This window comes from Antedon bifida, chromosome 1 (assembly GCF_963402885.1).
Source record: "Antedon bifida chromosome 1, ecAntBifi1.1, whole genome shotgun sequence".
NCBI lineage: Eukaryota > Metazoa > Echinodermata > Crinoidea > Comatulida > Antedonidae > Antedon > Antedon bifida.
Window position 1 is genome coordinate 3353745 of NC_136226.1, and position 12855 is coordinate 3366599.

The 12855-nt window shown below is 33.8% G+C and overlaps 1 protein-coding gene across 1 annotated transcript in view; it reads left to right on the forward strand.

Moving 5' to 3' along the window:
- The first annotated feature begins 827 nt into the window (after positions 1 to 827).
- Positions 828 to 12855, forward strand: part of LOC144839525 (synaptotagmin-12-like) — a 29491-nt gene continuing 17463 nt past the window's right edge. The window contains exon 1 of the mRNA XM_078694969.1: positions 828 to 1103. The gene's annotated coding sequence lies outside the window, so the exon portion shown is untranslated. The remainder of the gene's footprint in view (positions 1104 to 12855) is intronic.

Consider the following 12855-nt stretch of genomic DNA (forward strand, 5'->3'; position numbering starts at 1 on the left):
TCTAATCATTTCGTTATTACCAAAGATCTTATCAGAACTCAAAGATATTTATGATCTATAGGCCTAAAAGTAATGTTCGTGTTTTAAACACGAACATTACTGTCAGGATGTCCTAAAACAGAACTGTATGGTTAAACAAATAATACTTTCATTTTCTATGAATAAATTTGGAAATGTGCCGAAAAACACCATAGTGAGAGTCAGAGGTGAAATAATAAACACGATTCATAAAAATCATAGTCTACATAATGTACAAAAGTAGAGGAGTACAGTATTAATTGTGCTTCTTTGGAATTCTCGCACCACATTCTCATCCCAGAATATCGAAACCAAGAACATGACATGTAAACCTTGAATAAAGTTGTTCGAAAAGCGCACAGCATTTAGAATTGAGCATTTGAGTGTGGACTTCCACCACCATCAAATGAGATGAACGCAGCCAAATATTTGTCTCATAACATACTCATCATAGCGCCGCCTTGGTGAGACAACGAAAGCCAAGCTCATTTTGCAAACCGAGCATCATAGTGTATGGCAACAAATTTATGACATGCTTGGCAAGTGATCGTGGAATATGAAGTATCAAATTGTCTGTCTCGTAAAATACTCATCATAGCGCCGCCAATGAAACAATGAAGCCTATATGGCGCATTTTGCGAACCGAGCATTATAGTGTATGGCAATCAATTCATGACATGCTTGGCGCGCACCAGTGATCATGCAAGATGAAGTAACAATTGTCTGTCTCGTAATAGGCCTATACTCATCATAGCGCCACCTCGATTGACCAGGGAAGCATTGCATCAACCAACCGCAGCATCTTCTTTATGACACATATCCCTTAACTGTAAAGATATTAATGCAATAGAGATCATTCTCGTCGTCGCGACGAATTCAATTTCAACAAGAAGTAATAATATTTCGAATCGATCATCATCAATTTTTATCTGTGTGTGTAGCGCGGAAGCCGGTTTGCAAGGAGAGAAAACAAACTCTTCTCGACTCACCGTTGTTTTACTCACAATCAACGCGATTTGTTGATATTCTTTTCTTCTATCGTAACTTGCTGTTTGTTATATCATCGAAGAGAAAGAGCAACGCAGGTAAGAGAATTATATTTAATTGTTTTTTATCGCATTGACTATAGTAGACCTAATGCTGATTACAGAAAACCGCTTGGGTATTGTATTTGAACCGACATCTTTGCGCAATGTATACAACAACTTGATGATGCGTTTGTGTTTGTGTAATGCGCATTTCTGTCAGTCACCTGCAATATACAGTGCAATAGTTCAATCACGAACTTTAATTTGTTACTGTATTAAACAATATATTTGATTGACTTTTATAACCAAAAGATCAATACTGCCAATTCTACAAATGTTTCTAATAAAATGTCATAAAGTATATTATATGCAAATTATTAAATAAAGAGTTCATATGTCACTGCGTTGACGTAATCTTAGCATAAGACTTGGTTCCCACAAAACACAAAAAAAAGAGAGCACAAATGATTTTTGACCAATCACAGGCGATGGATTATTTGAACTGTTGCTTGTGATTTGTCAACTCGAATGAAAAAAAAAGCACTTAACCTTAAAGATTCATAGTTATAACATGTGACGAATATGTGACGCTGTATCACATTAACACCGTATGGATACTGGAGTGTAATACTTCTGTTACAATCGTATTCTTATATAACTACCAGATCGGGCTACGATTAATCACGTTTTAGCACAAAGTATATGGATTCACCTCGCTTCATCATCTCCATATTTCTTAATTATTCTATCCAATATTCGGCGCATTATACTCTGTATATTGTCGTTAAAAGAATTATGTAAGATTTCATAGAAAAGTAGTAACTATACTTTAGACTATTGCCCTAAAAATGACCCAAGTAAAATTACCATAAATGACATTTAAAATTGATTTTATAATTCAACCAGAAAATCTATTTCGCTTGTCAAAACAAGACGTGGTTAGATGAACCTTTCGTTACATGGTAACAATCACTAATGTTTCAATGTGAACTCATCGTGTGAACGAATGTCATTAACCCATCGAGTCTCTTGATATTTTTAGTCTAGCAAGGAGTATTAAAGCCTGTTTCCACTAGGCGAATTTATTCTCGAGAATCGAAAGAGTTAACTAATGCGCATGCGTGATATTATATTATGCTTTTTTGTGACGTGAAAAAAATTGATACGCGCGAATATGCTCGCTAATGGAAAAAAGGATTTAGTTGGTGGTGTAAATGCATGCAGTAGACTCAATACAATGAGTATACTTCTTCTTAAGCTGGGTTCCCACGATACGTTACGTTCAAATGGGAACCAAGCTTAAAGCGCAACGCAAGCACGTACGCGCAACGCAAGTAATTTCAACCAATCACAAGCTGAGAAAGATTTTTTTTATTGAATCATCAATTGAATAGAATCCAATCTGTTTGGATTGCTGTGACTCATCTATCATGTATCGTTGTGACATGCGTAATGCAAGCTCATGTTTCAACGTGATGAATTCGTCGCAATTACAAACATAACAGTATAAATAGCATTTAACGAGAAACAGTAGTTATTATGACTGTCTTTCAACCGAATGTTGAAAAGACGAATGCTTTTAAATATCTACACAAGCAACAGTCTGGAAAGATAAATCTGAATTATTCTAAGACTAACTTGATAAACAAACCGAATTTTTCACTCGATTCTGCAGCTGTCACTAGGTAGATCATAACCGACTATTGACAGTCATCTAGATATGAGTCTAGTTGTACTTTTAATACATTAAATCTCGTATCTAGATGACTGTCAATAGTAAGTTAAGATATACCTAGTGACAGCTGCAGAATCGAGTGAGTTTGTATACTCCTTCGGATAGGACATCACTTAGTGTCGGGGTTTAAATGAACTGCTTTATACAATATATTACATCAGTGACATCCCACAGACTCTTCAACTGGGTTATACATTATCAGTAGGCCTAACTTTCTCCCACTGCAATGATGGATGTGTAACCTAAACATGAAACAGGCCTGGCTACTGCATGTCGGTGTTCTAATTATATTTGTCATGATCTGTTTTCTGGATCTGGAGCGTATTTTTAAATCTGTGTTCCCACGTATCTTTATTTTGTTCATTCTTTCATCACATCGATATCATCTTCCCACTCTAGTACAAATTGCTTGTTTTTAAATTAATGAAAATAAAGGTTAAATTGGCTTAGCAATGATATAAGTAATGGTAATGATAATATGACTTCATAATTATAAAACATCAACATTCGAGAATGTACGAGGAAAATTGATATCACATTTTCTAATTGTGTTGGCGAATATTTTGATGGAATCGATCCGAACATTATTCTAAAATGTCACGCTGTCTGTTTGAACCACGTGATAAAATGCGACATAGTTGGAATAATGAATTACGTCGAAGTAATCCATGTTTTTTAAGTCAGACCCTTACTGAAATGCCAAGCACCATTCACGTAAAGAGATTTCAATCCCACTGTAATTATTGCTATACGACTGAACATAAACAACGACGACGTGTTCATATTTTGTCAGTGACAGAAAAAGACTCAACATTTGAAGAGCGCGTACAAACTCTGATGGAAATGTACGCCTGTGTACGCGCAAGTTTTAATAATGATAAAAAGTGTACCGTTTTGTACGCGCGCGATGACATTATGTTGAAAGTGTACACATTGTGTACGCGCGAATTTAAATAATGATAAAACTGTCTTTGCCCGCGCGTTATAATTATTGAAAGAGTACACATTTTGTACGCGCGAATTAAATAAGGTACGAGTACGATTTATGTGCGTGTTCAAATACTGATGAATATCGCGCGCGCGGTAACTACGGTATAGAATCCTGTTGGTATGCATGAAGATGAAGATCACCTTTTTAATTTCCACACATTAAATATTATCCTTAACCGTATCATTCTAATTATTATCATTGTTAGCAATATCCACACATTACATGCTGATTCTCTCAATTTTAATCAGAATGATAAATTATTCTAGTTCGCTACATCACCCCCAAATCTATATCTAGAAACTTAATCCTGATTAAGCTTCACATTTCATTGACATTTTGATTAATAAGTCTTAGTGTAAACTATGAATATGTTATGATAAATTACTTTAAATTGCTGCCCTGCAGATACATAAAAAAACAAATATTGTTTTGTTAATGATGGTCGTACATTATTCGATACACGAGCAGTATCATAATACCGTACGCGAACAGGCTGCGTACATTTGTTTGACACAACAAATAGAAAAGAATGAGTCGGTATGACACGTAAATGTGTCAATATAACACAAAATTCGTATACACCGACAACTGACAATAGGTTTAGAACGATATATATGCCAGATGACCACAACATCAATTATGTAATTAAGGGATCATTTGCCTAATTATATTGACCGACAATATTCGAGGGCTTGCTGTTTTCTGCCTCTCAAAAATAAACAAATGCTGCGACAAAAGCAATATACATATTAATGAATTGTTTGACAACATGAGCGAGCGTGTAAAAATAGTGTCTCTGACTGTGTTATGACGTCATTCGTGTAATTCGGATATAAACCGTCCTACTTACCTTGTTACTAAGGGATAAAACTATCTGTTACTCTGTTGGTGACAGAATTCCCTCATTCTTTTAAAACCTCAGGGAAAAATGTCTGTTTACTAAAAACAACGACTCAATCGCATACTAACATATAACTCATCATGTGTGTAGGACCGGAATGTGGTTTGAAATCCTTTGGGGCTCATTGTTATACAGTGCGTTATAGTATGATGTAACTATTAGGGAGGAGAACACCGTAGGCCTATATATAGCTCTCCACGACGAAAAGCCAATGCGGACCAGGGTTTAGAAACCGAACAAGAAAAAAAAAAGTAACAGATGATACTGCCATTTTCTAATCATCCCTCGATTCAATCCGTTTGGGCAGGATATTTTTAACAGTGCTTTATATTAGGATGCACCCATTATGGTTACAATCATATATTTTCAAATATTTCTTTACTACTTTCCCTAACGTACAAAAGCTTTTCCAATACTGGATAGCATATTATTCAAAAGCGTAGTTGTTTTCGCTTGACTCGATCAATCAATCAATCAAAAATAGAAGGAGAACGAATACATCCGAAGGCGCATCTATAATGCAATTACCCATCCGTTACCATGCCAATAACTATCAAGTAATTTTGCATTGTTGCGAAAATGCATATTTTATACGAGCAGCGTAGATAAAGTCAATGACAAAAATATAACCGAGGGCGCTATTTAATTTATATAGTTACAGTAATTGGTTGCATTGTGTTCGTTCATAAAAACACAGATTGTATAATGCCTTTAATTCTAAATTGCTTTTCGTCTAATTACAATATTGATCATGTTTTGTTATTGAGGTTAAATATTGTTATTGTACATTTTCTATAAACAAAATGGTAGGATTATAGTTCAAATTGCAGATACATTTTTTGTTAATATACGATTTATAATACCCCATGCAGGTTGGCGAGGCGGGGGACGGGGCTAGGTCGTCCTCATCTACATTGTTAAAATTACGATGTAAATGATATCATAGTCCTTTGATCTTATATCTGGCTGCGACAATACTGTATACTATGTACATTATTCTCTATGGTTTCTGTTAAGGAGAGTGGAACTGTGCGTGTCGCAGCCACAGATAAACCCTTTAATCTCCGTAGCTCAGAATCCTGTTGTTGGATTGCCTTAGTACAACATACTATATTTTGCAGTCTTAATTTAATCTTCAATCATTGTCTTGTCATCAGTATCATCATCATATAATATCATATATCATTGTCATCAATATCATATATCATCGGCATCAATATCATAAATCATTGTCATCAATATCATATATCATTGTCATCAATACCATATATCATTGTCCTCAATATCATATAGGGGCATAACCATTTCGTGGGCTTTTTTTATCGGTTAAAACAGCAACATTAATAACATTATATAACCACATTTAGCGAAAATTCGAACATGGACTGTATACTGTAGGCTATCTTAATGCTATATAAACTCCCGTGTAAACCCACGCTTAGCTAAACAAGATATACCATAATTAGAAGTTCAATGTAAATTGATATGTATACCGTATAAACAATGTGCTATATCAATACAAGTACGTATGTTAGAGTAACTTACACAAACGTGCTTACATCAATCGTTCTAAAATTATTCGGACATCACGTTACTTTTTTAGGTCATCGCGTACTTTAACCTATATATACATAAATATATAACTCTTATTCACACATTCCCTTGACAATCTTCAGAGTTTACACACATAAAAAACACTAGACTTGCCCCTGCTGTAGTTATTTCGAGGCTTTTTGATGTTTGTCAATGTTTCAAGCTCAAGTAGTATATGTATGAAACGCCATATGTTCCAAATTATTTATCCTTCTCCTAATATTAAGTCAACGCTCTGTCTGGAACCAAACCAAACACCTGTGTATGTAAACGTGTTGTGCTCCTTTGCGTGATGTGTGTGAAAGGGATATATTTTGTGTTTCGTCTTTCGGCAGTACATTGTTTTTTTTTCTGGTTTATTATGATTTTTGTTTTTATTATAAAAAAAAATCCATAGGGGTTGGGTAATAATGGATTTGTTAAATGTTGTTTAAATCCTTAATTTGACTGTACAAATTATATTCTAGTCTTCCAACTGAAGCCTTCATACGTGTTTAAGTAAGATATCAGGTAAGGAATTTGGCCTATGAATGTATAATGTATGTGGGGTAAAGAAGAGTAATGCTAGGCCTAGCTTTCCTGGCCCTGGTTGTGTTAATGATTGTGTATCATCTGAGGGAAAGATTGATTAACGTCCGAACATATAATAAGGTCTCCAACTTCTAACGCCATTCACCAATTGCACAAAATAAAATGCGTATCTGCCAGTGGCGTAGTGTGCCATTATTCGACAATAGTACTCTAAGAATTGTGTCACACCCTACGATTTCAAGCAAAGCTTAAATTACACAATTCAATTTCTGCACTTTAAAATGTTTATTCATTAATATACAGAAACCAATCCAGTATAATTTTCCCATTAGTTTGTGTGTATGACGACAATATGCAAATGAAGCCAGCAGAAGTAAATTAAAATATTGCCAGGGCACGGTATAAACACCTCTAATACAATATGACCATCGGCCAGCTTTATTCGTCAGCTTTCTCGACAATATTTATCTACGAGAAAGCAAATGGAAAAAACTTGTTGAAATCAGATCGTTGTTCAAACCATTAAAAACGAATTAACCTTATATGGGCATGAGATCTACATAGATATTGACTACAGTGATAATCACATCAATTAACTATTCTCTTTAAATAAAAATACGTGAGAAGAATAACGATAGGGTATACGTCTTCAATTACTCTTTTATTTTTGTGTTTAACAATATAAATTGATTTATTTAATTTTTGTTTTCATTTATGGTCTAATATTATCTGTTTTAACAGATGATATTAGACCATAAAATAGCTAAATATCTATTTTCTTGAGATTGTGTACTATAGTCTCTTGTAGAGATAGAATGGCTCTATGTTCAAATACACAGACAGACAGTATGCATATAATATTTCACTTTTTAAAATGTCATCAGACTACACAAACTGTCAAACAGATTTTTCCAGGGGCACATAGGCGTGACAACCAAATAGGATATGACGTCACTGTAACTTAAAATTCCAAATTTGAAAAAAAAAACAACATATAAAATGTCTTGCAACATTATCAGATGGATTTTATTGCATGTAATGTATTCTCAAATGTTATCTCATAAAGAAAAGAGAAAATGATAATGTAGTTTAAATGTTGTCTGATTTTCAGGCTGGCGGAATGATATTAACCAGTCGACACTGTTATCATACTCGATGTATATCAATTTTTAATATTGTTTGACGGCATTTAATAACGATTGAGTATTCCATGCAATTACAATAGCTACCCACAAGGGAATTGAACGACTCTCGTTCCTTCAGATGAAATTACAATGTGTCTTTGGCATTGTAAACGAAAGGGTATAACACAGCTTATGGCTTATATCATAGACGTAGTTTATTAATTAACCAGAGAGCACTTTAATCCCAGTAACAAATTATTATTTTATTTTATAAAGTAGGCCTAGTATTCATATTATGATGAGTCACGATGGATTGGTTTTTATACTAGCCACAGAATGATATGCTAATATCAATTTATAACAATACTGAGATATTAAGTGTGATGCGCTGGATTAGATCGAGAAATAATGGACATGTACGTCTTTTGATAGTTAGATTATATATTCTGTTGAAAGAAAAACAAATCTCAAGGGTTTGAAAGCCTTTTAAGCACAACAATTCAGTGCATTATAGTAGTGGTGGACTTTGTCCTCGCACAACATTACGCATTTAGGAGCAAATCACCAAATTCTGCATCTGTATAATGAACAAACCTATAGTGACAGGGGTAACATGTACAAAAGGTACTTAATACGCCTAGACTCGTATCGCTATGACTGTCAATAGTCAGTTAACATCTATCTAGGGATAATCGGATGAGCAAATTTCTGAATCATAAAAGTTTACCTAAAAGTACTCTTATCGATTGCTTTAAAGCTCAGGTACAGGCATGAATTTTAAATATAATATCTAGTTAATTGTACATAAATCAAATATTTGTACAGAAATCGAGACGAAAAAACATGAATTTCCCTTAATATGGTCAAATACAAAATTTGGCAAAATTCTGCCATGAAAACCAGGAAGACTTTTTTTCAGTAGTTAGGTAGTTTAACCTATGTAATAACATGTCTGGTGACTCCCTAGAAGGTGAAAAAAGATGGTGGATATACGGTGGATAATTTTTGCTATAGCATGAAAATAAAAATCTGAAGTTGAATAAAAATACCAGAAATGTAAAATTCAAGTTATATTACCTATATTTAGTCATCTGATAACATTTTTTACCACACCGTTTATTTTTCATAGCTTTTTAAAATGCTTCTCTATTTACAAAATTTGTGTACAAAAGAATAGAGATTTTACTGTGTAATTTGAACTATCCCCCCACTGATAAGAAAGTGCTTATTTTCCACAAACTCGTGTAACACAAATAAAATCCCAAAAATTATGAAACAAAGGAGAAACTATAGATCGATAATTATTGGAATGTATGATCAATAGAAATTTTTTGCCCGCACCTGGCCTTTAAAACAAAAACAAAATGTGTATATTATTACTACTGTACATTATGTGAATCACGAGGATAAAAGTATGGCCTTAATGTCACTTAAAATGTCGTTGCATTATTCTAGTCATTATATCCATCGTTACACTGTAAAACATTACATAGAAGGTCTCATGGGATGAGTTAATGTTAGTTGAGCGGCAACGTTTGCAGCAGTCACATGGTCGGGCACCAACATCCTGACTGCAGACGATAAACGAGACTAAATATACCGCCATTAAGACTGCTTTTTATTTACAAGGACTACCAGCAGTGGACGCATATAAGACGAATATACTATAGAGAATGTCTTTATTTGTAAGTCGAATCTTACTTTTTGTTTGGTTTAAGGACGTGATACCCCAACGGGTTGGGCTACCCTGGTCACAGCCTATAATTGTTTATCGATAGTTTTTGTATACTTTTTAATTATTCTTAAATATTGTTAACTATGCTTTTTAATTCTTTATTTATTTAAACTTAAATTTCTGTGAATTGCTGATTTTACTATGATCATTATTTATCCTCTCCCCACCACCCCCCATTTTTTCTCTCTCCCCCACCCTTTCTCTCTCTCCCCCACCTTTTCTCTTACTCCTCATATATATTTATATATATTCATTTACAATATGTAAAATTTATGTTTTCATAACATTATAAAACGTTGTTATAATTCTATAAACATCAATTCTGTATATTCTAGTTACTAACTAACATTTTCTTCAGGAAAATAATCAATGTTATAATATGATGTTTATTCAATATTGTTCTTGTTACGATTGTCACCATAATCATAATTATCACAATTATATAATTAGGACGTTAAGTCTTCACAATCAACACTTTCACAAATCAAGCTACGGCTTTGCGCCTAAGGTCTAAGTGAATAAAGTGTAGAGTGAAGAAATGCAACGACAAGAGCAGACGTGCTAACGAGAAGACAAATTAGTATAATTCAATGAAATAAAATGTTGAAGTGAAGATATATTAACAAAATGGGCTGTTAATTGAAAGTGGCACGTTTGCCGTACTCTAACGATCAACAAGATAACAACAGGTTAATTGCAAAAGGCGTCGACATCGAATAACCCCACATCTTTTTCAACATGAATATAATAATATCCCTAAAATTGGGACAACATTAATTGCAGCAGAAATGGAAGGGTCTATTCTTTAGTTTAAAACAAATGTAAACCTAGTCCGCATTTATTTACAACATATCTGGCTTGTTAGGACTCCCTTATTTGCAGTAAACCACGAATACAACTATTTATGCCCGTTTATGCATTACGTCATTCATTAATTAATCATGCATAACGGATTTTAACTAGCACCATCGCGATTACGCGATTACGCACGGACAAGTATCGGAAAACAACAGAATGTAAATATGAAAACATACATTGATAGTGATCCTGGAAAACTAGTACACAGGCATCTCATCCCAGTTGTTTTCTATTCTCCTTTGTTTATATTTCACGCCGCCCTTCATAATATCATATATTATTCATATTTTATATCACCCTGTCGCTTGAATTATTTTCTGATGTTATTCGATACTTTGTATACTGCAAAGGTATTGTACCTGACTGTATTACCACAGAAGACTACCTTTGTAAAATATGCCATCGTTTAGTTGTTAGATGTGGATAGGGTGGTTGTGATGGTCCAATGTTAGAGAAGATTATGTATGAGAATTCTATACTATATTTCTATATGTTGATATAAAGTTTGCGGTACACCACGTATATTAGTTCTCAACAGTTCTTTTCAGAACTAATATACGTGGTGTACCGCAAATTGTATATCAACATTTGATTTCGCCATGCAAACCTTCAAACAATATATTTCATAGTTTCATACATTGTACGACGGAGTGTGGATGTTTGTACTTTAGAAGAAAGTGTATTATACCCCATTTACACTTACGATTAAGTCGGCCGGCCCATGACCCTATCGTAAATGCATGGAGTAATCTTACTCCATAGTAAATGTAAATGGGGTACTTATATAGGCAAATGGTATTTGAAAGAAATCTCTTAAATACAGGGAACATTATGACATTCTTTTTACACTGATGTAATTAAATTGAGTTGTATCACGTGAACACGTAAGCTTTCGTTCCGATAGACAAAGAACGAACGTAAATCGACCATAAATATACCGTTCTGAATGAACGAAACGCGAATAAGGGCTTATACGCATGTGCATATCTCCGAATTCGCCTCGAATAGGACAAACTTAATCAGTCACAATCCCTGTCCTAAACAAATCATAACTTCTGACAACACATTTACGATAATATTTTGAATAAAAAATGTGAAACATTTACTTTTCTTGTAAAAAACCCCCCAAAAACAGGATATCGACCTGATGCATCATGAATGTCAACCTGCCCATGTTATGTCACTTTGAGTGCCATTATCTTCTCTTGTTTGTACTATCTATTCACCGATGCAAATTGAGCACTTACGTAATTACCATCAATTTGTCGCTAAGTCTTACTGATTAATGTTTTAGCTATCCCATCGCACACGCTTCAATGGTTTTCATCATGTCCTTTTAACGATTATACACACAAGACATGTAACAAGGGGAATTTGTAATTACAACAAAAGTGTACATTTCACTTACGCCAGGAAAGATGTCGGTTAAAGGAATGACGTCATTATAACATTCGTCGAGATCTTTCAACTTGAAAACAACAAAAACGTATTGAGTAGGCATTATGAATGTGCAGACTTACCTATGTAATATATGCGTTTCCATGTATGTCTGCTGAAAACTATATGTTTACTAAAATACTTGTATTATATAAAGTATTATACGTATGGAACGCCATATGTGCAAAATATTTATCTTTTTACTAATAATTTATGTCGAAAAACAGTTTAGAACGTTATCAATGAATGTGAGGTATTTATCAAATACCTTTTTGGAGGCAAAAACTGAGCGCATAAAAATACCGTATCTACTATTATTTCAGCTTGTCAATTGCCTTATGATATTATGGATATCGTAATATACCATTTCATATCTTATTTTCGCTGCTAAAAAATATACTGTAGGCCTAGGCCTATATCTTCTGTAAGAGTGGAGGTGAAAACTAAAATACAAATAAATTGAATTGAGAATCGCACAACACACAATATTTATTTTAAATTCTAAATACGCAACGTTAGTGTTTTTTATTCGAAATATTTTCGTTTTATACCTTTGGGTGCTTGATGACTACTGCGCATGTAACTTATCGATTCAATTTGCTTAGGGCTATAGTTGTAATGTAAACAGAAGTTGCTACTATTCCTGAAGGCGACATTAAATTGCACGTAATTAGGGGTAATGGAAATGCAATATGAAAATATTGAATAAAATGTCAGCACATTCGATCCAGATAAAATTGCCTTTTTTTTATATAAAAATGTCTTGCCTTTTTTCATTATTAGAACGCTGTTGCGAAAATGTAAAACGCGTGTAATATTATAGATCAATGTTAACAGTTTTAAATTCCATCATGTTTTACCAATGTAAATCTAACAACGATTGCCTTGGTTGTACTATATGTTT